The sequence below is a fragment of the Mesocricetus auratus genome, unplaced genomic scaffold, assembly GCF_017639785.1.
Source record: "Mesocricetus auratus isolate SY011 unplaced genomic scaffold, BCM_Maur_2.0 Super-Scaffold_100011, whole genome shotgun sequence".
In the NCBI taxonomy this organism is placed as follows: Eukaryota; Metazoa; Chordata; class Mammalia; order Rodentia; family Cricetidae; genus Mesocricetus; species Mesocricetus auratus.
The window spans coordinates 46389640-46415476 of record NW_024429195.1 but is presented as its reverse complement, the minus strand read 5'-3'; the positions used below and the strand labels follow the sequence as shown (position 1 = coordinate 46415476).

Genomic DNA, 25837 nt, shown 5'->3' with positions numbered 1-25837 from the left:
GGAAAGGTTACAAAACTCAAATTATATATCATAGACTTGCTTTGCAAATATATAATGTATTTTTCTTCACACAAGGAGTTGCTTCTATTAAACTGTCTTAATGTTTTAAATATCCACTTATAACAATTCTATCAAAAATTAAAGGTTTAGAAATCCAATTAAGGGTTAACATTTGTTGCAGTTCAATAATTAGCAATGGTAGCTAGCTTGACTCACCACACAGAGTGCACATCGAGCCCAGGGCCTTGCACATGCTACAACTGTGGTGCCACTGAGCCACCCAAACTTTCCCTTTTTAATTTCTTTTTAACTAACAACAAATATACAATATGCAAAGAAAAGAGAAATCACGTACTTGTAGTTGTACAACCAATTCTGCGTGCTATGAGATAAAGTCAGTTGTGTTGGTTACCTATACCTCTGAGAGAGACAAATGCAAAGGAGCCCTGTTCCTGCTCACTAAGCCCCAGGGAGAGCAGGGCAGGAGGTGACTAACCTTGGCCAAGGTTAAATGTTCTCAAGACTAATTCTAGAGCTGTGATCATGAAAAGGTTTGTTCCTATAGACCCCCAAGTTTTTAACATGCTCCAATCAGTTAGAGACAAGAGAAAGAGGAAATAGTCTTAGAAAATCTTGATGAACAGCATGTGTGGTCTTGGAGCAGGTTATTCATCCAATGCTTGAATCATAACAGTAAGTCGGTGGTAGATTTGTTTGTATTCTGATTCCCAAGTTTCATGCAGACATTGCACATTTCCCTTGTGGGTTTTGATGTTGTGCATGATATGAGTAAATGCTAAAAACTGGAATAATGAACCAAACCCATGCTTTTCACCTGATTAAAAAGCCTAATGATTTATAAGGAACAGAGAGCCCTGATATACATTTTCAGAAGGAAATCAGTTGAATAGCAAACAAACAAAAATAAAACAAATGACTCCCAACATGATCTGAAATTCTATTTGCTTTTCTCATTGGTAATTCTTATTTTCTGTTTTCTTTCCTGGAAAAAGTACCATAGCCTTCATATTCATTGAACAGAATTGGCTGTGATTCTATAGTTTGAATTCTAGAATACAATAGAACTCAAAATTAGTACAGAGCAGAGGTAAACAATCCTAGTTCATTTCCTGAGCTAATTATCCCTTAGAGTCACAATATAAAAGGCATCTTGTTTGTAACTTTGATATCAAGGACAAGAAGAGAGCTATCGGTCAAATTCACATCATGGAATCATCCTTTTAAGGTTTCAACATATCAAAGGAAAATAAAACAGGTTGGGCAAAGATGTTAAACTATTATATATATATATATATATATAAAATCTCTCTTGGCAGTTAGGGGATCATAAGCATGAAAAGGTGATTTAGGTAGAGGAGACATTTAGGTACATTTCTTTTTTGGTTATTGTCTGGTCAATAGAACACTGTAGAATATGAAGCCAACAGATGAGCATGTTCAGGAACAATGCCTCTTAAATTGTCTTTCCATCTCAGAATGTGTGATTTCATATACCTCTGTGGCATTGCCACCCTAAACACGGAACAGTCCCACATGCACCAACTTCTGTCACATGTACCAACACTGCCACTGACTCAGCACAGAGTCCATACTGGCATGAATGTCTCTTTGAACTTATGAGACCAAAGTTTCTGACCACATAGACTCATCTCTCTTTCCATCATTTCATGGGTTCCTTGTAACTTCAGTAATTGTAGTAGCCTCCAGTTTTTACCCACACATCTGTATAATTACAGACCACACATACCTGCCTACCTGCTTAACCCCCATGGGAGTTTCAGAAATTTTTTAAATAAAATAAATTATGATCAGAGTGTGCATTCCATCTACTTCAACAGGCTATAACACCCCAGTACATGTTTCAATGTTCTTAGGTTCTTGAATGACATTTGTAAATCGAAGAGCCATTATCTATACTGTTTTTAAAACTGTAGAGGAATTCATCCTTAACAAAGTATCCACAAGTTAAAGACACTTTAGATAGACTGTCTCAGACACATCATCTTACTGGAACGAGACCTTTCAATGTCTCTACCTTAATGAAGAAATTACTTAATGCCTAAGTCATTCTAGAATGTTTTGGCAAAAACCTCTTGCTACTGCTATTTTAAAGCAAATTATAAGCCCTTCCCCTGGCAATACCAGAGAATAACAATAAAAAAATGTAGGGTCAGTGAGATGAGTTCATGAATGAAAGTGTTCTTCATAAAAGCCTGATGACCCCAGTTTGATTCCCAGAACCCAGAGCCCACATAGACATGGAAGGAGACAGCCAACTCCAGAAAGGTGTTATCTGACTTCCACACTAGTGCTGAGTCACATGCAAATCTGTACCCACAGACACACATCACATACCCATACACATGCATGCACACATGCACAATAGAGAAAAAAATACACATATGACAGGGGACCCATGTGTCACTGAATCTTATCCAGAGAAGCTGCTTCTTAGAGTAGGTGGTAATTAACATGGAAAGCCACAACTGTATAGAGTGAAGAGAGCAGGAGACTTTAGAAGGATCAACCCTAAATGAGGCAACTATTTCACACCTTTCCTTGCACGGCCCAGGATCTATCCAGAAGACGGAACAGAAAAGCTATGAGAACCCGGGATAGTGGATAACTTCAAGTAAACAGCCCAGTGAGGGTGAAACAGTGCTGGTATAAACTCAGAAAGACTCTGAGAGATGTGTAGGACCTACACAAGTTCCAGTCAGGTGAAAGCCACAGCACAGAGGAGGAAAGGAACACAAAATCCACATCTAGTTGAGAAGCTGTAGCTGATGGCTGCCGGGATTGGAGAAATCAGTCCTCTTCAATGGAGTGACACCTGGTATGCTCAGCCATGTTTAGCAGGAGTCCGTCAAGTGCTTTGTTTTTTTTTTTTCTTTTTAAAAGAGAGTTGGGGTTGAAGAGATGGCTCAGTAGATAAAAACACTGGCTACTTTTCTAGAGGACTTGGGTTCAATTCCCAGCATCCATGTGGCAGCTCACAACTGTCTAACTTAAGTGCCAGGGGGGAACTGACACCTTCACACTAACACACATAAAATAAATTTAAATATATTATTAAAAATAAATGAAGGAGAGAAAGAACAGGCCTATAGGGGTAAGGAGATGGGGAAATTGGAGGATGCAGGGTAAGAGAAGGTATAAGATCAAACTGTATTGAATGAAATTATCAAAATAAAAATATGTTAAAAAGGAATTTTCAGATACTAAAAGTATGGAAAACAATGTAAAGTCATACAAGACAAACAGTTAACAGAAGTTTTAATCATACCTGAAGCTTGATAGCAAACACACAGTTAGTGGGAATTGTAGGACACCTGAAGCCTGATAAGGCTTTGATGCTTATCTTCATGTCTGCTATTTCTCTGCATAGACTGGATATCCTTGCTGACCTCTTAGCAGCAGAGGACAATGGGCTTGTTTGCCTTTGAGGGGCCATATCACCAGCCCTGTCCCTCACTGGGTCTCTTTGCCCTGGGGTCTGACCCATTTCCCTAGTCTATCATAACTCATTGCTTGCAGTCCTTCACTGTACTATAGGACTGGGGTTCTAGGTTTTTTATTTTTTATATGTAGTGACTTTTACTTTCAGTGTGGACTTATAGCCTATCCCTGGCCTTGAACAAACAGGGTAATCAGAGTCTCAGACTTACCACCTACCTGGTGGCTTTACATAGCTCCTTATGTTTCCATAAAACAAACCTGCAGTCCATTCTACATTTAGATGATGAATTTTTCAGGAAAAAGGGAAAAACAAAAGCAGGGTTGGTGTGTTCACCCCATGCTCTGTTTCGGGCTGCCTTATGACAGGAGAGCTGGATTTTGAAGAGAACACCCTGTAATGCCTTTTTCTAGGGCAGATTCTTCCTCATAGAAGGGAAAGCTGAGCTTGGAGATAAATTCAAATTAAAATCTCCACCCGATTACATATTCAAGCTGTATTCTCTGGTGCAACATCAGATTTAAGAATTGAGTAGTTGCCTTTCTAAGAAGGTAGCTGAATCTGCTCTTTTCCCCTTGTGCTTAATTAATTAGTTTAACCAACATTTAGTGGGTGGCTAGCATACAAAAGCTGTTATGGTAGAACTAGGAGGGATGTCAAGGTAAGTAAGGCTGATGCTCCTTTCTCTCACACGTACTCTCCCCATGATGAACATACATGCATACAGAAATACCCAGCCAGAATTATTACAGCTATAATAGAGGCAAAGTCTTACTAGAAGTAGCAATGTTCTGTAGAGTCTTGTAGGATTTAACTCAGCACCACAGATGTTCACATAGACTATGTGTGAGATAGAACACTCATAAAACCATATAGTACAGGCATTTTCTGGATCACAAAGCTGTTAAGCAATATAGGTTCTGATTCTCTGGATGACATGGAAAATTGTTTCCTTGTATCTGAAAATATCCACTCCGACTAGACATTTTAGGGACATGTTAGCAAGAATAATGACTTAGTCTTGACAGGAACTCTAAATTCGTTATTCTGAACCATGTGAGAGGTAGAGAAGAGTGAATACTATGCTAATTTTTTCTAGTCCTTCCATTCATGGCAATGGAAGGGCTTGCCTGAACAGTACCACCAATACACTGGCTCTATTTGAGAGTGACACAGAAACTTCATTTAGCCACAAGCTCAGTGCATTGTCTGTTTCTTAATCACACACCCAACAGACTTGTAAATAAAATGTCAAAGCACCCAATTTAAATGGGCAGTTTCCCTCATGTTTCAGATGTGTGTGTAAAGAATGTTTTGTTTTGATTTGTTTTCCATACAGAAAGTGTGTGCAGGGGGATTTAAAGACAGGAAGAGACAGGCTGCTATGTAGAGTAATGCACAATTAAAAACAGCTTGGCACACATGCACAGCGATGCTGGCTTGTGTGTGGGTAGCTGGAAGGAGTAAACAGATATTACCACATTGCCAACTCTGCTATGTGCATCTAAGCCACTTCAAGGATCATTGGGGTTTTAGCCCTCTACCTAAGCCTTGGAAAAGTAACACATATCCATTAACATTTAGATGCATACATCATGCATCATATACTGGCTGAATGAATTTAAAGATGTATCTTGTAATATAGATCCTGTGACCAAGTCCTAACAGACAGATCAAATAGAGATTCTTAGCTAAAAAGCCACCACCATTGCCAGATGAAGAACATCTGGACCCATCTACCTAACAAACATCTCTCACAGTACATTGTGGAGAAGAACATCCCAAGTAGGTTTACCTCACTTTCAAAACATTTCTTATCTAGGCTCCTTATTACAGGGTGTTCCACAGTTGCTGGTGCCAAGATATCTGCATGCTTGAACAATGATATCAACACAAACTTGAAGACTAACTATAAAGAGGCTAAGGTAAAAAGGTAAGTGATTCCCATGAAATGAAGCATTGCAGAGTCTGCTAATTGTGTTTAATTACTATTTAATTAATTAATATTTGTGATAATGTAAACAAGGGAGAGAATGACTTAAAAGCATGGCATCTAAAAAAATTAGGGGATATAACATTGTGCTGTTGACAGTATTTAGTTCCATTTAAATGTGACTAGCCACAATCAGCCCCTCCTAAATTTTTGGGCACTAACATGCCTAATCTGCTTTAAAAGGAGAATAAATTTATGGAATGTATTAGTTAAGATACAACAATCACAAGAGTAGTTAAGTTTCTTTGGCATCTAAGATCTGTCAAATTGCTCCAAGTACTTCAAATAAATTAAAATGACTTTCATAACAGCCAATATGAAGAAACTTTTTAATGTTCTCATTTTTCACTCTTAACCCTGGGGGTGACAAAAAATGCCAGGGAGGTGATTTCAACAGGAGCCATGTAACCCATGACAAACTTGTTCAACAATCCAAGTCTTCTATGGGACAAAAATTAAAAATGAAAGTCAAGATCTGTTTACGTTACAATGTTCCAGTTCAACAAATGTCATGAGTCAAGGAAAGCAGAGGGTTTAAAATACCTTTGCCCATCAAGGGAACTCACAAGGTCATTCCACGGACACACTGGTCTGAGTTCTCAGTGCCCCGGATATCCTTTTCTGTGTCTCCATGGAAGCATTACATCCCAAGATTGACTCCTAGAAGTATCAAAAAGAGAGTAACATTTAAATATTACAGTGTATGTTAACAGAAAGGAGTCTAATCCTATGTCTGAACTAGTTCCACCATGCAGCTTTCTCTGGCCTCATTTGTCACCGGTACTGGCTTTCTCTACAATGCTGCACTTTGATTTAAATTCTTCATTGAGCATGAAAGGATCATTTAGATCAATGAACTTCTATCATCAGCATAAAGCCTGTGGTTTAACTACAATGTTTCTCCACTTACATCTTCTCTCCAAACGCAAATTTACAAAAATGAAGATTTTTTATTTTTGCAAAAACATCATAGATTCATTTCAACTGACCATCTTTAAAATTTTACAATAATTTTCTTTTTTCCTGAGTGATGATTTTCCCTGTATTCTTAGTACAGTAATGTATATAAGAAGGTGTGTTTGCAAACTAAAAACTTGAAATTTCTATAGAAATACGAGAAACCACTGATATTAATTAAAAGACCCAAAGTAACATTTTAGTAAGAAATTGAAAGTAGAACAATGTTCCAGAATCACCACAGAATATAATTAAAATCTGACCGTTTTGATACTCCTTGAGTCTATGGAGTTTTTAACAAAATTTTCACTTTTTTGTCCAAATCACTTTTTCCTCAACTATAAACATTTTAAAAATAAAAGATAAGAGATTTCCTGATTTTTCAATCATAACTTCAGATACTTACTTAGTCCTTTAATTTACATTATTTTGTCATATAAAAACAGGCTAATACATGCCTTTTTTATTTGCATTAAGATGTGTCCTTGATTGTATTTTTTAAAGACAAAGTAATTGACTTGAAGTTAATGTGTTTTTGAGCTGACATATCAAAATATTGAGTCTAATTTGACATTTATGTCATGTCTATCAAATACATTTTTTGAAAAAGAGGTAGCTAAATAAAAATAAAACATCTTTCACCTTTTTTCTTTGATTTGGTTGGATTTTACCTTACAAAGTAACTTTCACCTTACAAAAGGGTTGGTATATCCTACCTTCTGAAATCTGTTATCTAAAACAGAGAGCATAAGACTTTCATGTATTTAAAAACAATTTGTTTCATAATGCCATGAATATAAAACTAATAATTGAAGCACTTTTAAAAGAGCCCAAAACATAAGAGAATTTCTATGATCTACAGTTACTCAAAAATCAGCACACATACAAAGGGAAAGAAAAATATTGAGAAAAAATATTCAAGTATGAATGGGTCTGGAAAGCTAAGTTCAAGTATAATCTTTTTTTTTTTTTTTTTTTTGGACAGAGCCAGTTGGAACTGGCCTAGAATTTATGTATCCCAAGTTGATCTCCAACTCATGTCAATGCTCCTGCCTCAGCCTCCCAAGCACTGGGATTATAGACACATATCACACTCAATTATATTTTTCATTCCATAATGTTGGAGACCATGATTAGGTGGATTAAATGGCCATGCATTTAGAGACATGTTAGAGATCTAATATTTTCATTCTGGTATTTTAATATGTTTTTTCATTTTGTAATGCATCTGTATCTAGTCTTTCTCATGACTTGATATAACATTTTCAGTTATGACCAAAATGTGTTAACTAGGACATATGATCTTTTCTAACTAATGAAGAAAACAAATTTAAAAAAACACACAGGTGACCTACACTTGATAATGTTGTTTATTTAAAGAGCAATGCAATAGGATATATATATAATTACATATCTAGTAAAATACAAAGTATGATGCCTTTGTACATCTTTCATGTGTACACATGGTTTATTATTATCTGCAACATGATGAAAACAGAAAAATTTAGCTGTTGAATGCAATTTGTATTGATGTCCTTAACAACTCAAAACCAGCTGAAAGTAAAGGACTGTTTCAGAAACCAGAGTAAATGTAGCAGAAATATTTAATGTTATAGAGGTTCACATTCAGATTTTCAGGAGAAATGAAAGATAATCTATTATCTTAGAGGAAAGTTTCTCCCTTTAATTCAGGAGCATTTTCTAGTCATGATCATGCTTTTGAATACTTGGTGGTCATTAGGGCTTAGCAAAAGTTTCCTTGAATAATATATTAATATCTGGAGTATAATCTCATGCAATATTATAGTAGTTAGTGTTAATAACAAAGACAAAACACAGAGAAGCTAATTACTACCTTCTTTTAAATCTCCTCTTTCTTCCCACATGCGCCCCCAAAACATGTTTGTTTTGGAACCAACTGCTGAACGGTACAGAAGGAGAATTTAAAGTCAGTGACTAATGACACAGGCAAAAAACATAAGAGTCCCATCAGCTGACCAGCAGCTGACTAACTCGAGATGGAAGAATGCAAGGACATTATTCAAGGGCAAAGAATAACATTCCTTTAGTAGCTAAATGGCTGGTGTGAGACAGCGTGTCCTACTCTAACCCCAGAAACAAACCCACTGTGTTAAGATTATCCAGTCACCAAAGGTGACCTTTGATAGTCAGGAGGCAGATTACAAAAGCCTGTACACTCAACTGCAGAGCCATTTCTGTAGCTACAATGTGAAGCCAGGCTCATGGCCAATGCCAAAGTGTCCTATTGTATTCTTTAGTAAATATTATCACCTAACATCTTCAAACAAGTCTAAAGCAACAGAAATATGAGACCTAAGCTAAAGGAACAGTACCCACTGCCTTAGAATAAAAATAAAAAGATAAAACATTAGTTTAAAGTTTTTTTTTAGTCTCCAAGCTTTAGCAAAACTACTGAATGGATGAATCTTATTCACATATCTTTGGACTAGGGATTTAAGAGTTCTACCTTCCTATTCAAGTCAAAGATGAAAAAAGTCTACAGGCACTGAAAACAAATAAAATCTGTTTTCTGTTGTACTAAAAATTAACAATTAAGAGCTGCAAAGTCAAAATATACTGCAAATACCCATCTACATCAGCTTGTCCAGTTAAAATTTCACCATGTAGAATTATGATGATACTAAGCTAAAGGTGTAGACAGCAGTAAAGGGTTGGAGTTGGGGATGCAGGAGGAATAGCCAGGGGATAGGGAGTTGGGGTTTGGGGAGGGGGGTGAGAATGTTTCAAAACCAAGGTTCTTGCAAAAATAATAGAAATTGAACTTACAGTGAAATACAATTTTAAGAAGTTTCAGCTCTTCAAATTCCAGGATATAGAATTGAAGCAAATGGGTTAGAACTACAGGGTTGGATTTCTTAACTCAATATAAAGAAATACCTGAAGGTAAAGTTGGCTAACTCGGTCTTTGCAACCATTCTTCTAAGGCTAACATCCCCATTTCAGAGACAGGGAAGACTAGGTTCAACGATTTTTAGTTTGTACATAGTAGAGAACTTTAAGGACAGGAGTTATTAGCCAATTTTGAGTTTTTTCATCCTATCCATAAATCCAACCAGTTAAAAAATACCATTCATAAACAAACATCAAATGTATTCATCACAAAAGCATGAATGGACTATATGTTATATAAAGCAATCACGCTAAATTTTATTGACTCTTCTACCAAAATTCAGTTATTACTGACATGCCACCACTTCAAAAGCAACCTTCATTTTTATATATTGTTGAACAGTGAATCTATTGAGCAAACTCAAATTGCTTAACTTATATTACAGTTACCAAAAATGCTAAGATGGTATTGGTTTAACGTGTAACAATAGAAATTAAATTGTTGAGAATGAAGATACTCACAAGTGAGCAAAACAAATGTGACATGTAAATTCTAAATGTTAAGTATGTAACAATCATTCCAAAAATGAAACATCAAAATATATTAAATATGCACTTGTATCATTAGAATTTGCCAATCAAATATTAACCAAACCAACAACACCAGATGCATAAATCCAGTTAATTTCACCCAGATGCTATTCTGAACTCAGCAGCAACAAGTAACACAATCCAGCACCCAAAGAATTGTCATGCTGACTTCCTTGAAAGAAAGTGCATTAAATCAGGGCACAGCAGTATTTTCCAGAAACAAGAAGATGCATTGAGTTAAACACCTACAAACATTCTCAGGATGTCTCTCTGCTTAGTGCTCTCACTACCCAAATAAACTGCTCCGTCTAATCATTAGTTTTACCTTCTGTGCCCATTATTTACCCTGCTGTGCTTTTTCCCATTTGGGTCACTCTCTCTACTTAGTCACACAACTTTGGGTGTCTTTCTCAGCCCTTTTCATCCCTGCAGATATCACTTAAAACAAAAAGCAACAACAACAACCCTTTTTAACCATGACACTGTATCATCACCACATTCTTTTCTCTTTCAAAGACTGGTTTAGGATTTCTTTTCTCCTTACATTTACCTCTGGAGTAGCCCATACAAAACCTCAGTGCAATCCTTCTCTGGCCACTATATTTTTATCTTTTCACATTCATGAAAAGAAATCCATCTTAATCGAAGTTTATTTCAAAGCCACATCACCCTAAATACCAAGACTCATCTATCTTCTTTTAGATCATTTCTTCAAGATCCATTTTTCATCATCCCAAAATACTATCATAATTAATGATGGTAATCAATACTCACAGTCTGCAATCAATAACTTCATTATAAAATTCATGACCTCTACTTGACTCTTATTTCTAAAGTCATCTGCTTCAAACTTGAACTTCATGGCCACTGTGACTATCTCTGTTACCAGCACTGACAATGTTATTTCCAAATTACAGATTCCTGTCTTTTATACAGTCTTTGTTGTCCTTATAGAATCTCCCTGGTATTGGGTAGACTCTTGACACCACTTTCAAACTAAGTCATCTCCCAGCCTCTTGACTTGTCCTCTCCACACATTCAGGGCTTCAACAGAAAGGTCAGCATAATTCTAATTTTATCATCTGTCATCTACCAATTGAACACATGGTCCTTTTGCTCCACCTAAATAGGAATAATAGGTAGGTAATAACTGCCAGCAATCCTTGACCTTACAATGTCCAAGATCTAAATGCTGGATTGGTAGATTAACAGGCTCACAGTTCTAATCTATGAGTTAGAAGCCTTTGGTACTAGACTTTAAAAGCCATAGACTAATGGCTCCCAACATTTATGTTGGAAGCTTACAGTCTGAGATAGAACCTTGGGCAGTCCCAGCATGTGGTAACCACTGTACTTCTAGGTTGGTAGCCGCAGTGAGGAGCTGTAGCAGGCAGCAGCAACCAAGAACAGGGAGTGGCTGCTGGGGTTACAGCTTTCAAATAGACCCTGGATGTTGACAGCCTCTCAGCTCTTCATTGCAAGGGTTAAGCTCCCAGTGGGCACTGTTCCAGCTCTTGGAGTAAAGATGTCTGAGAGCCTTGGTCTTTAAAGTCTTGACAGCTTCCTGGAACTCTTTCCATAACCAGAGTTTGTAGCTTCTCATAGCTGGGCATGGCCCTCTAGGTTTCTAATGTCTCCATTTCATGAGGTTTCTGCCCTGGTCTTTCTCTCAAGGTCTTCAGCTGCCTTCTCATGGCTACTACCTCTCATGCTGCCTAACTTCACCATGACTCCCATTCTAAAGTCATTTCCACAGTCTTGTCTTTAATCCCAACCCACCCCATTCTAGTAACCATAAAACCCAGAAGTAGGAAAAAAAGACCACCTAAGACGACATTTCCTTCCTTTGCTGGAGCTTCAGGCTCTCATAACACTGAAATGATCTCTTCTTCTAGCTCCTGTCACGTTGTTTCACATCTTGGAGTCTTTCCTGCCTTACTTAATGTGTGAGGTCCTATTAAGGAGTTATCTGATTTTTCAGTTAAGCAGGCAAACTCCTACTTACTCCCCAAAATCACTTTTAAATTTTATGTCCTATGAGAGCGGCACACCAGAAAGACTTAAAAAGAGAATCAGGACACTTACAGGATACATTTTCAGAGAAGGCAGTAGGAGGTAACCTCACACTGAATGTACATGCAGTCCAGCTATGAATGTGGCCAAACGCAATGTCCTGAACTGACTTAAAACATTCTGTAATTTTACTTAATTTTTATCTTTTTCAGATCAACTGCAAAATTCTTCAGCACGAACTCAAGTGATGATGCTTCTAATGGTAAAAGGGCGGAGCATTTTCTACAGTTGATTGATGACAGTGGCTTCAATTCCTGCTTTACTTTTCTTTCACAAACATTTGTGCTTTATGAAAGCATATTAAGCATTCCCTGATGGCTCAGAAACACAGTCTTATTGTTTTAGAGATTGTCCATTAATTACAAATGTATCTGCTATTGTTGTAAATTGCCATGTCCTGTTGTCTATGAAGAGATTTTTAGAAGAAAGAAGGAGAAAGGAATTAGTTAGGCTATACCTTGGATTTATTAAGAGGAAAGTAAAAATTTCACAAATAGGCTCACTGATTTCTCTACAGTCCAAAATTTCATTAAAGGCTATTTATTTGTGATATCATACAATAAGTCCAAAGTACATTCTGAAACATTCAGACCTCCTAAAAAGCTAGGTTCTACATGTTAACATCTGGTGTTTAGTTTGGTGTGTGTGTGTGTGTGTGTGTGTGTGTGTGTGTGTGTGTGTGTGTAGTTTTTTTTGTTTTGAGTACCCAATGTTATGTCTTAAATGAAATCAAGTCTCCTGTCTTAATAGAAGTTTTATTTTATGTCAAATATCATCAATATCTGAAGGTCAATATTCACTTAAGGCATTTCCTACTTACTCCACCCACATTTCTAGCACAGTATCCCTTCCATGTTGAGAGCTGGTCAGAAGGCATGTGCCTCTCTGAAGGGCAGTAAAGGAGCCATGACCATGAATATTCATGATTACACAACCAGATGACCTGATGTAGGTCATCTATATAGCACAAAAGTCACCCTCTCAAACTGAAAGGTGGCAGTGACATTTATTCAGATTTAAAAGCCTGTTTAGAGAACACACTTTACTCCAACAATACCAACTTTCACCAACATTCCCTCCATACTGTGAACAGGCTGCTGGCAGGCCAATATCTTCGAATTTCTGGGTTTGGTTACACTTGTGTGGGAACGCTTCTCTCAAGCTATTTTCAGCATCCTCTCGGATTACAGTAAGCTATATTGTAAATCTAATTACACTTACCCACAGGGAAGAAAGCACCTGAAAACGCTTCTCTCTAATCTACTCAAGGAAAGACACTACTGTTTTCCTTAAACCACTTATCAAAATGGCTATTACACAGTTATTTATATCTCTAATGGCATATCTTCCATACAAAAAAATCCCACAAGGGCACATTGATATGTTACATATATAATACCTCCCACAGTGCCCAGAACTTCAATAAATGATGAACAAATGCAACAAGGAACACAGAGAGAACTAAGTTTACACACATTTAAGTTATTTTATACTCATGAAGAAAATTAGCATGCACTCATAGGGACTTGGAAATATAGTACAGTCAAGCACAAACTTCCAGTTCAAGTAGATTCAATGCCAGGTTTGATATTTAAAGTTCTGTGTGAAACAAACAAACAAAAACAAGTGGACTGAGCTTTTTAGTTTTCCTCATGTGTGCCATAAGTAAAGGTAACACATACAAGAGCATCCAGAATGTTCCATAGCAGGGAGAAGGATCTGCATGAAGGAGGTAATACCACTTATTAATGTCACTTTTAAGTGAATTTTATTAATCTAAGTTATCCTTTTAAAACATGACAATATACATCTATTTTGAATGGGCAGTGATAACTCATCAACAATTCACAGTATTTAAATGAATCTCCTAACTTTTTCATGCCTATTTTTCCAATTTTCACCAGCTTTCTCGACACATTTCTTTCAATTGAATTCTAGCATGTTTTACTGTACATCATGTCCACATTACTCATAAGCATGCTGGAATATGTCCCATCTGATCCACCAAACAACTGTCCTGATTCACAGATATGTCAATTCTTTAGAGCACACACTGCATGATCTTCCTCAGTTTACCTTCATAGACTCCTGCACTCAGCAGCTTTGCACATTTTGAAGGAATCTCTCTTGAATTATGCTCTCTCCTGGACTACATCTGCCTTGAGGTTTTGCCCTCTGAATGAACAATCAGACCTGATTTTAATTCGTAATATACCTATTCAAAAGTTTAAGCAATGTGTATTTGCTAAGACTCAACTGTATACCAGGTATACTGTTTTAGGGTGACAGAGACAAAAACGTGAATGCTGCCAGGTCCTGAAGGATCAAAAGGCTCACAACATCAGGGGTGCAAACAGAGAACAAATAATTACAGAAAATGCGATAAGTGGATTGAATATAAGCAGAATGGATCTTACATGAAGACTGAAGGGTTTTTGAGTATATTTCCTTTTAAGTGCTAAAGAGGCTTTTTTCCCTCTTGACACTGTATAAGCAATGTAAGTATCTGAGGTTTTTGGATGGATACAATCTGAGATCTCACACTGGTGGAGTCATGCCATCACTATGCATCCTTACCAGCAAAGGCAAGCTTCCCTAGGAATGACATCCAGAAAAAAACCCACAAAACACTTTCTATACCAAGTATGACCCACACTGGAAGGCACAACCAGCCATGCTTCATTAAGGTCTGGGCTGGAGAAAAGCATCAGAATATCCAATACTGCTGAGACAGTCTCCTTAAATCAGACTCTTCTACACAAAATGAATGGAATGTAAAAGCAGTAATGTTACAAAAGCAATATTCTGCAATAAAAAACCCAACAGACTAATTTGTTTTTATGCTGGCAAAATTTAAGAATGCACATCATAATTACAGCATGATTATATGTTTGGAATGACTAAAAATATTCATTTATGAATACACGTTTACTGTGTCCTGCAAGACAGAAATGCATACTTTTGAGCATACTATCTCTATCAAAGAAAATGGCTCTCAGCAAGGTTTCTGAATGCATTAATAAAAAGATGCTAATCATGATTAATTATAATCTGGAAAATTTGGCATCGACTGAGCATACACCTGTTCTACCAATACGATAGACAAATTAAAAGAACTGAGGCATTCAAAATTTGTCATAGAAGAATGTGGAAATAAGAAGGAAAAATGCTTCAATTGGCAGATATGAAAGGCCTCTGGGACAGAGAAGGAGGGGACAGTTGTTCCTCAAGTTCACAGCAACACATACATGTGCTAAGAGACACCATGCCTCAAATGTCTACAAAATTAAAGCTTAAAAAGTTGCATAGGATGATTTCAAATAATATATATGAGCTATGTGTTTGCTGAGGAAATTTTAGCTTTATACCAAAATAATTCAATTTTTGTGTAATGTCTTGGAAAACAAACTTAGAACATTAGACTATTTTGAGGTTGCTGAGATGAAAGGTGGCTACTTCCAGTTGTTAATACATGGCTGCACTTGTCTTCAATAGGGTCTGCCAACAAATTCCTGTCAATCAAACAGTTAAGGGAGGTGAGCCATTGAAAAAATCCTAAACAATAACAACAGAGTTCATCTAAAGGGAAAGTCTTATGAAATTAATACACATCTCCCACAGATCTGTCATGCCATTTAGTAATATATGCTTGATACTTGGATTTTTTTTTCAAACACTAAAATCGGTTTCCAACCTTTAAAATCTACCATTTTTTCTAGATTATTCAGTGGAAAAAAAGTTGTACAGGCAATTAATTATTAAAGGTCATTTTACCATTCTCTAGCTGCCAAGGTATCATGACTCCCAGTTAGTGGATTGCACAGTACGTAATGGGTTCTACCTAAGTTCACTTATATACAAAACTGAGGAATTTGTTTCAGCTAGATTTCCAATGGAAAGAGAATTGCGGGAATAAGTCACAGAACCAATGTTAATAAGGGGCAGAAATTCAAGCTCTGACCGTACATTTCGTACCGGGATATAGCAGAGAACTTTCCAATTAGGGCCAACAAGTCGAAAGCTGGTAACTCCAAGCTGAGATTTATAGGGAGAGGTCAGCAGCTGGTAATGAGAAACAGGAGCACATACATCCAGCGGTAACACCTTTAGTATAAGCATAGTTCTAATAGCAAAAGCTAATGGCTATGTGACAGTCATAAATAACGGGCAGAGAGTATTTTAGCCTTAGGCCCTGGGAAAGAATGGTGGTGGCATTCTACAGTTTTTACTAATGCCAGCTGAAGGAGCTCTAAAGGTGGGTGTTCCATTCTAAGTGTAGCCCATGCATGAGATGTAGAAATCACAAGAGGCAAGAAGTAAACTTTCATTGGAACTGCTTCCTTCTCTCCATCTAGTTTACACCCAGGCCCATTCCTTTGGGGGGGGAGGGCACAACGATCAGATGCAAGAAAGGATGAAAGGGAGAGGAGAGGATATGGCACTGCTCATTTCCTTCACACCTGCTAAGAAATAAAAGCTAGACAAAGATTCTCTCTTTAGACTGACTTTCATAACATTCCTGTGTCTTCTCCTAAGGCCTTCTATGTTTCATCTTTAAATCGAGTTTTTCAAAAGAGCTTGCTGGGACAGGTTAGCAAGAGACCTTCACATTAATCAGGATTCTAGTGTCTTCATCTTCCACCTCGGCCATGGGAAGGTCTGCCTTATCACCCCAGATTTTCCTCCTTAAGACTCCTGTTAGGTTCTTCTGTCCCTCATCTTCCCCCAAGTAATTCATGCTCTCTTGTGCCATCTTTAGAGCCAAGGTCAATATCCATATGCTGGGGCCAGACCCAATGCAATGATCCCTCTTCCTTGTACAAGAACACTGCAGCATTCCCTTAGCTTGCTCCTATTCATACCTTTGAATGTTTTTCTTTATTAAAATAAATAATAACACATTGGAATTCACTTAGCAAGCACTATACATCTATAAGTGAAATCAGATTGCTCATGTGTATAGAGAGTCACCAGTTGGGGGTGTTCTGCCCACTCTTTAAGGTCATCTACATGCAGTTCTGAAACATTATATTACAGCACATATCTGGGAGTGGCAATTATGGAATCAAAGGACCCTACACATGTGATTGTGGGCAAGGTAGGAACCTGGCCAACTGTGGTTTCCATGTGCATAAGCTAGAGTTAATGTTATTAACCATTTGTCTACATTATATGCCTTTTCTACTGTCATGACAAAACACCATATCAAAAGCAATGTATAGCAAAAAAAAAATTAGATGTGGCTTTCAGTTTCAGAAGGTAAGGCTATGACCATCACAGCAGGGAACATGGCAACCCACAGGCAGGCATGGTGTTGGAGTAGTAGCTGAGATCCACAAGCATATGTCAGAGAGAGAGAGGGAGACAGAGAGAAAGATACAGAGAGAGAGACAGAGACTGAGAAAGAGAGAGTTAACGGAGAATAGTGTAGGCTTTTGAAACCTCAAAGCCCAACCCCAGGCACACACCTCCCCCAATAAGGTCATACCTCCTAATCCTTCTCAAAGAGTTCCACCAAATTCAGACCAAACATTCAAATGTATGATGTCTTGTGAGCCACACTCAAACTACCAGAGACTCTTTAAAAATTTTTAAAACTCTTAGTGGATGTAAGTACACCAGATGAAGTTTGTGCAATAACAAAATTGCCTAATGATGCATTTCCCAAAATGTATCCCCATCACTGCCAGCCATGACCAAGGGCTCTTATGCCATGTGTGCTAAAAACCCACGGATCTTATGTAACTTTTAATCAAGGAATCAGCTTAAATGCTAGTCTTTTAGGATACAAAATTATGTCTTTATTAGTTTATGATGAAATAGCTATGAGGAAATAAATCTATTCAGAATTTAATGTACATGGACTCCATCCATACAAATCTTAAAACACATAGTAGGAGACTGGCTCTGTGAAGTGATGCTGTTAGACTCTGCACTGAGTGGTTTTGTTTAACGTCAGATGGGAGATCGGCACTGACTTGATTTGAAGGCCAGTGTAAGCCAAGTCATTTCCACATGTGTTTCACTAATACTTGCAACAAGGGCACTCTGTCAAAAGAGGCTTTGCCTCCCACACTGGACATGAAGAAAGAACCTCCAAGTGTCTAAACAAGTTTCTCATTTCCACACCACTGGTTCACAGCCAGAACTTTGGAAGCAGGCACTTTCAGCTGTTTTCCAACAAGCAGCTGCAGAATGTGCTTGAGTACACTCAACACCCATTGAAAGACAGCATTCCACAGGTAGATCAGCGCTTCAGCTCTGTGTGAAGCTACCATCATGCTGAGGCTTGGACTCTTGGCCAAGATGCAGCGCCAAGGGTAGCAGCAGCAGACAGGCATCACTGGGCCTGAAGTGTGACGGAAACCCAAAGAGAAGGAGAGGAACACAGAGCACTAAGTTTGTTTCTTTTCCTCCTTTGTTTCACCAAGAGTTGACTTAGGACAACTTTATGCAACACTTAGTATCAGTTGTACAGGATAAAAAGAGGCAAGCACTGCCTTGGTTGAAGGATTTAGAAAATGCACAAAAATGTAAGAAGCAAGTTAGCACACAATGAGTTCTTAAGATTTTAATCACTTAATGATTACTATGAAGATTCAAAAGGAATACAATTTTCAGGTTGGAGTTACTGAACTAATTCTCACTGAAGAAACTGGAATTAGAGGGGTCCTACAAGAATATGATATTATCAATGGATACATAAGAACAGAAGAAAAGTGTACACACAAAAAAGACATAATGAAAATTTAGAGAAGGGTCATAATGGATTTCAAAGCTTAAGAAACTCATCCTTAATTATGTTTCAAAGAAACTCAGTTCCTTAAAGAAATGGTTTTTTGTTTTGTTTTTTATAACAGAAATGACTTATTTAAAAATGTCACTCATTTCTATTTAAAAGTTGCTCAGAAAATAGTTGATTGTCTTTTGTCTTATTCCTTAGGAGTAAATCATTATAAGTATGCCCTGTTACATACATAATGGCCATTATACAATATTTAAGAAATTTGAGAAGATACCATTTTGATAGATGCACAATTGTTAAGTGAAAACAGACTACAGATACCCGATCACTGAGTTCTACCTTATAAGTAATAGAAATGGAGAACGAGGGTATAATTAGATAGAAAATGTTATGGACTAAATGCTTGTGTTTCCACAAATTTATATGATAAAGTCCTAAATGAGATGCTGTTATATGACGCAGCATTGAGAGGCCATAGATACAAGTGAGGTGACTCTGTGGTGGCAGGCAAGAACAAATACAGAGTCCAAGAATCTCATTCTCTCCTCCAAGTCAAAGAAGATAGAGAGGAGAATGCTCATCGGAAGCCAACCGTCTTTACCTTCAATAAATGTCTCCTGTTTGAGCAAAATAGTTGTTCACTTTCCCTTATACAGTATGACCTGAAGAAACATATAAGCATGGAGAGAGAGATAATGACTGTCAGACAGCGTACCTACCTTGTAAGTAATATAAATGAAGATGCACGAAAGTATGGAGAAAACTAATATAATCTTAAGCTAGTTTGTCTTCTAGAAAAAATAGGAAAAATTTAGTTTTATTAGTTTATCCTTTGATATTAAATTGTTAATTATGTTATTTAGTCATCAGCTGAGGACTTAATCCATATGTCAGTTCCTAAAGCAAGCGCTTGGTAAAAAAAAAAATAAGAAAAGGGTGTTATTTGTTTCCTATCATTACATAATAGAGGAGGCAGATATAGATGTTTACAGTGACAATCAAATGTGCTAAGGCTTAGATGAAGTTTGTTTGGAAGCAATATTCCCTAGGGGACCTCAGCATGACTTTGTAGAAGAAGAAATGATGGGCAGAGTCATGGAAGAAAAGCAGTTTGAATTTTGGACAAGTCATTTCTGATGTAAGATCAAAATACTCAAAGACTTACTTAATAATTGAAGGGGCAGAAAGTGATGGCTTTTAATCATTATCAGAAGGGGAATGGATTGAGAGCAAGCGTTGGCAGAGTCTGGCAACATAAGAAAACCAAAGTTAAGGACTGCAGCAACCTTGTCCATGGGGTCACTGTAGATCATCAGGCATGTGGAGGATAAGACTTGAAGAAATTCCTAGTAAAATTAGTTTAGTAGCAGTGGAGAACCAAAAGCGACAAGAGAAGGGATGGGCCTTGGGCTAATTCACACAGAAGATGTAAAAGTTCCCAACTGCATAGACAGCAACAATGAAAGAAGAGGTGTTAGATGTAAGAATGCATCTAAACCACACATTTAGTATATATGTAGTGTCATAAGAAGAAATGGTAAGAACAACCCTAGCATTTCCATCATGGAACATTAGTTAAATGCTAATGATCAAGTTTAGGATTCTAGCCTTGGTATCAAGAAGAGTCCGTATGCCAGTGGTCACTCAAGATGGCCATGGCAGAAGTCAGCAGAGCAAGAACAGAAGCCTAGAAAGCTTTCAGCTTCACAGGGCTCACCTGGCAGTGAGGAAAGATGTATTGCTGCAAAAGAAAGGTGAGAGAAGGCGAGGGCAAACGTCCAAGTAACAAAGAAAACAGGAGGTCTCTAGGAAGGACATAAGGGTGAAGACAAGGCTTTCTGCACATAAAAGAGAATGAAGCCAAGTAGAAATGGTGTATTTACTAAGAGAAAGGTGTCCCATTTAATCTTACTTCCTTCAACACCTGTGGGCAAAAGGCATGCCATGTCTCAAATGTTAAAAAGTAAATTATTGAGGCTGAAGTTTCTCTGTAGAAAAATTAATCAAAAACATTACAAAACACAATCAAGAAAAAGAGGGAAGAGGGAAGGAGGGAGGAAAGGAGAGACGGATAGACAGACAGACAGACACAGTGAGAGAGAGAGAGAGAGAGAGAGAGAGAGAGAGAGAGAGAGAGGAGAATTTCATAACCTCATTTACCAAAGAGGTAGATGAGAAATTAGTACAGTCTAAAAAGTGTGAATACTGGTCTGTTAAACTCTAAATATTTCTGGAGGATTTCATTTTATTTTTTTCTAATTAAGTGCGAAGAACTGAATAGATTTTTTTCCATCATTGAGGTTGTGACACAATGCCATAGAAAATTATTTCTGGTTTAATTCACCAATTGTGCACAGGCTCCCCTGGGGCCTGGGTCAATGTGCGAAAGCATCGCATGGTGTGAAAGAGACAAGACCTGTGGGGAGCTGCAAGACTGGCTTGATTTCTAATGAGGGAAAAGTTTTATTTACAGGACCACTCAGCCGTGAAACTGCAGTAATAACATAAATTAATTTAAACGCTCCACACTTAAAGGTCGAGTACTTCTGACAACTCTCACCCATGTTCTAGTAAGTAGGAAAACGACATTAAGTAAGACTTATAAATACTTATGAATGTTAAAGAATTGTCTCTTGGTGGGAGTTGACTCTTATATGCTATTACATTCAGATGAGAGTCTGAATCCATTTTATTCGGTGGCAAAGGATGTAATACAACTAAAGGCCCTTTTGTCTGCATCACACTAGATTTTTCCTTTAATCTGACCAGGCTGCCACAAGTTGTATCCTTGGCAGTCGAGAGACAAAAGCAATCAAAGGAAAAGTGAGGAAATCTGTGCTATGCAGTCAGTCAGATTTCAGGGGTGTGCTCTCATACACGGACAGCAGGATGCTCCTTTCTGATAAGAACTGGACTCTTGCTCCACAGTGAGATTCCCAAGCCACGGGCAGGACTCCTGTGTCCATGTCTGAACCAACCCTGCCTTTGTTGTTCAACCATGAAACGCCAAGTTCCTGAACCTTAGTAGTAATCTTCATTTGATAACCACAGCGTGGTCCACCTAAGATTTATAAGATGAAAGGGGGGGGGGGACAACTGAAAGTACTGATTGCTTTACTATTCATTTTTGAGTTACTTAACTCCTGATAATACAGAACATATCTGACTCTACTCATTTGTGGGACTTCAGTCTCAGTTTGCACACCTTCACTTCTAAATCACACTTTCTTCCCTCAAAAAAAGGAAAGAAAAACAAATGCAAATACAAAGCCATCAGATGCTTGAAGGGTGAAAAAATTATTATGTGAAATAGTTATTTTTCTTGGAATTTTGGCACCACAAATACTCATTTCTCTAAAATACTCGATTTTTGTTTACAATTCATAATTATTCTTGCTAACACACACGTTAGTATACATGTATGTATGTTCATGTGTTAGGAACATATATGTTAGTATATGTGTATATTAGTAACATATGTGTTAGCAGCAAATCTATACATACTTGCCCACTTGTGTTGTTCTCACATACAAAATATGTTGTAGATAATTATAAGCATTATGGTCCAGTGAAATAGGAAAACTTCCATATTTGAAGTTTTACATATATATAGTTGTCAATAAATTCTGCAAAATTTGCCTCTTTGGTTAACAATCCCAGCACTCAATTTTTTCATATACAAATGAGCCTATACAATAAAGTCTTATCCAGACTGGTGCATTATTTTATTTCTACTTCATATCTGTATTAGAAATGTTGGTCACTGCCACCCATTATTCTGTTTGATTCTAGAGGGTACTGAAGAAACCTATCTAAACATGCTTATGTCACATGACTTTAACTCCAGCTCACAACTAAGGGACCCTACTAAGTTCAAGGGAAAAAATACCTAATACTATTGAAAGAATGCTATATTGGAAGGATTTCTCTCACTTTCCCATGTGGACACTTGGAATGAATAGGATGTCATTAACTCCAGTTACAGAGAAAAAAACTGAGTTAGATGGTAACCAACAAATTTCTCTAAGAATCCAGATCTAGTAAAACTTGGAGTTGAGATTCAGTCAGCCATGTCTAGCCGCTGACTTCTAATCATCCTATATACAATTCTGAAATAATGTGTTGCTACTATCTACATGTGCGGCTAAGCCAATTTTAGTTTTGTATGTCAAGAATTTTAAGGAATCTGTGGGGAGACTGAATCAGTGTGCTGTGGTAGATACTGGATATGTGAGATCATTTCCCATTGTAAATGCATGGAAAGTTTGTGATTAACATCTTTGTGGATGATTTTATCTGCATCTTCCCATGGTTCTTGCTTAAGAAGGTCTTAGAAATGAGCATTGTTTGGATATTTATCATGGAAGAATTATTAAAAGGGTGAGTTAAGTTGGGTTGCTAGTTAAGAATGTACGTTTCTTTCTGCCAGGGCCTAGGGCATTATCAAGCAATGTAAAATGTAGAGCTTCTGAATCATGCTGGGCACCATAGTCATTTGAAGAATAACTGTTGATTACAGCTCCTCAGGAAATGTTTTTTGTTCCCTTAGACTACTGCCAAGTTTATAGGTAGACTGGCTTCTCTGCATTTGCCAGGTGCCTGCCTGCCTGCCTCTCACTCTCTCTCTCTCTCTCTCTCTCTCTCTCTCTCTCTCTCTCACTTGCTCTCTCCCTCCCTATGAGGGTGTGTTTGTGTGTGTGCATGAATATGTAGAGCATATAGATTTATACTGTTCACTGCTTCTCTGGCATAGGACTATACAGTGTTGGTCACAACAAATCTACACACTGTGTAGAGTTTCTACATCTGTCTGCTATGTAGCTTGTACTCAGCTGCACCTATGCTTTCGGCTTTGAAACCCCAAGACCAATGCATTTGGTGCACCAAACATCTAAGGAAAGAGTGATCCTTTGAACCACCCAGTTTCACTTGTCAGTTACTTTTATTCTCTAGATTTTTCTTACTTTCCTATTGTGTTTCATATTATAAAAATGTTTAGATACTTTCAACCATGGAGTTTTAGATTACAAAGACAGTCTTTCACATTAACTCCAGAAATACACTGACCAATCTGAAATAAAAAAGAATTTCTTGGATCATGATTTCAGGAAACACAGATAGATCCTAGAGGAAGATAATATGGGGAAAATCCCATTACTATTTTCTATTTTATAACTGGAGTCAAAAAATGTCTGTGACAGATCCAAATAAAGGCCAAGGGAAGCAAAGCGATTTCTAAAGCTGAACAAAGGTGGGAGCAAAGGTCATGTACATTACTAAAGATGAAGCCTCATCATAAAGTGGTGGTGATCATGACATTTAGAGACACTGGTATTGGCTTGGACAAATTCACTGGAGAACAGATTAGGATTCCACCCTACCAACTGGAATAGATACAGTCAGTAAAATAAAAATAACAAACAGAAATAACACAATAGCAATAACAGTAAATTCATCTATTAAAATTTAGAACCACCCGTGTTTACAAAAACAAAACAAAGTTTTAATCTAAATTAATATGATTGCAATATATATATAAAATATGCAAGATATATAATAAATGTAAAACAAGAAGAATAAAAAAACACCTAGAAAATGCACAAAGATTTATCAAGTACTTCAGGTTGGAAAAGGACAATTATAGTTTGACTTACTTTACCAATATATTGTGTGACCAAAGCATTTCATAAATGTCTCCAATTTGTTTTAAATAATCTACACCAAGGAGGAGACAGACAGCCACTTACATTTTTCAAACTTGAAGAAAAATGATGGTGGATTACATGGCAACCCAGCAACAGTTGAGTGGGTTGATAGTCATGTTTGAGCATGTAATTAAATGGATGTTTTTCATGATGCTCATGCTTCATTTAAAGACCATTTTCTAACTCATGTAAAAGCCTGCCTTCACCTCACTCTGCATGCACGTGACAGACATGGGAAGTTCATAGGACCTTCGCCATCCTCTCATTCAGAGAGCGGGGCTTGATACACCCAGGGCCTTAATTTCCTACTTACTTCAACCTGAGTAATCAGAGAAGAAATGATAAGTGACTGGGCAGCAGTGCACGAAAAGGAGACAAGGTTCCAAACATGGCCGTGCATGCTCTGTACCACCCTTGGCCTCTTTCCCAGTCAAACACTAACTGGGAACATCTGAAACCATTCACTTGTCTAGCTTCTGCATGGAAAAAGTAAATACTGTAATAAAAACTAAAACCAAAAAGGTGCTCTCTGAATATCCCCATGATTGAAACAAAAGTGTTCTCAGAACACATTCTCTGTTTCCCTGTCACAATCTCTATAATCTAAGAATAAAAGGAGAGCGGTAGCTTGGAAATTCAGGCAAAAACTGAAATTGATTAGAGGGTGTCCCAGAGACATAGGCATACAAGAATAAACATCAGAGGAAATATGAGTATGACTGGTGATTAGAAAGAAGTGTCCATACTTTATTGTTGGCCCAATAGATGAAAAGGACATGAGGGGGTAACAGCCTGCAGTCCAGGCATCACAGACTTGATCTCAGCACCTGGGCAAGGAATCAAGGACTCTGTTTCCCAAGAAAAGGACCATGGCAGAGTTCAAGTATGCGCTGTGGCCTACAAAGGCAGAAGGCTCAATGTAATCAATAGACCATGTTGCGAGCTATATAAACCAACCCTCAAAGCAGAGGGAGGGACATGATGTTTTGAAATGCAGGGTCATAAACACAGGCCTTGAAAGCTCATACAGGAAAAGTAGAAGTCTAGATTTCAGAGAGAACTAAAGGGACCCCGAGTTCAAGCCTTACTACCACGAAGTTCTGCTGGGCATGTGGCTCAATGGTAAAGCACTCTACAGTTCATGCAATGCCTTGGGTTTAAGTCCCAGCACTGGGGACAAGGAGAAAGTCCCTCTAGTTGTCACTAAGAAGCACCACTTGGGGAGCCTTATATTTCGTAGCAGAGAACATCGTACATTTTATCTCATGCCAAACTGTACTTGGGCTTCATAATGCAATCACAAGCTAAGTGCGCATAGCAAAAAAGTAAACAAATGAAAATTCATCGAGCTTAGAAACCAGGGTGAATGCTAACTTGGTAAAAGGTAATATTGGGAATGATGACAACTATACATGTTTCTTCCC

At 37.6% G+C, this 25837-nt stretch overlaps 1 protein-coding gene and 1 long non-coding RNA gene across 4 annotated transcripts in view; one reads left to right on the top strand and one right to left on the bottom strand.

The window, feature by feature from the left end:
• Positions 1-12537, top strand: part of LOC121143265 — a 35640-nt gene extending 23103 nt beyond the window's left edge. Inside the window, exons 2-3 of the long non-coding RNA XR_005880462.1 lie at positions 5315-5411; positions 12116-12537. This is a non-coding gene — a long non-coding RNA (uncharacterized LOC121143265). The remainder of the gene's footprint in view (positions 1-5314; positions 5412-12115) is intronic.
• The window catches only part of Slc16a7 (solute carrier family 16 member 7), a 154735-nt gene that overhangs the window by 103558 nt on the left and 25340 nt on the right, over positions 1-25837 (bottom strand). Inside the window, exons 1-2 of one of the 3 annotated variants that reach the window (XM_040754256.1) lie at positions 17452-17470; positions 6015-6131 (exon numbers count right to left, since the gene is read on the bottom strand). The gene's annotated coding sequence lies outside the window, so the exon portion shown is untranslated. Of the gene's footprint in view, positions 1-6014; positions 6132-17451; positions 17471-25837 lie in introns of those variants that run through there. The other 2 variants (XM_040754255.1, XM_040754258.1) reach the window with 2 other exon arrangements.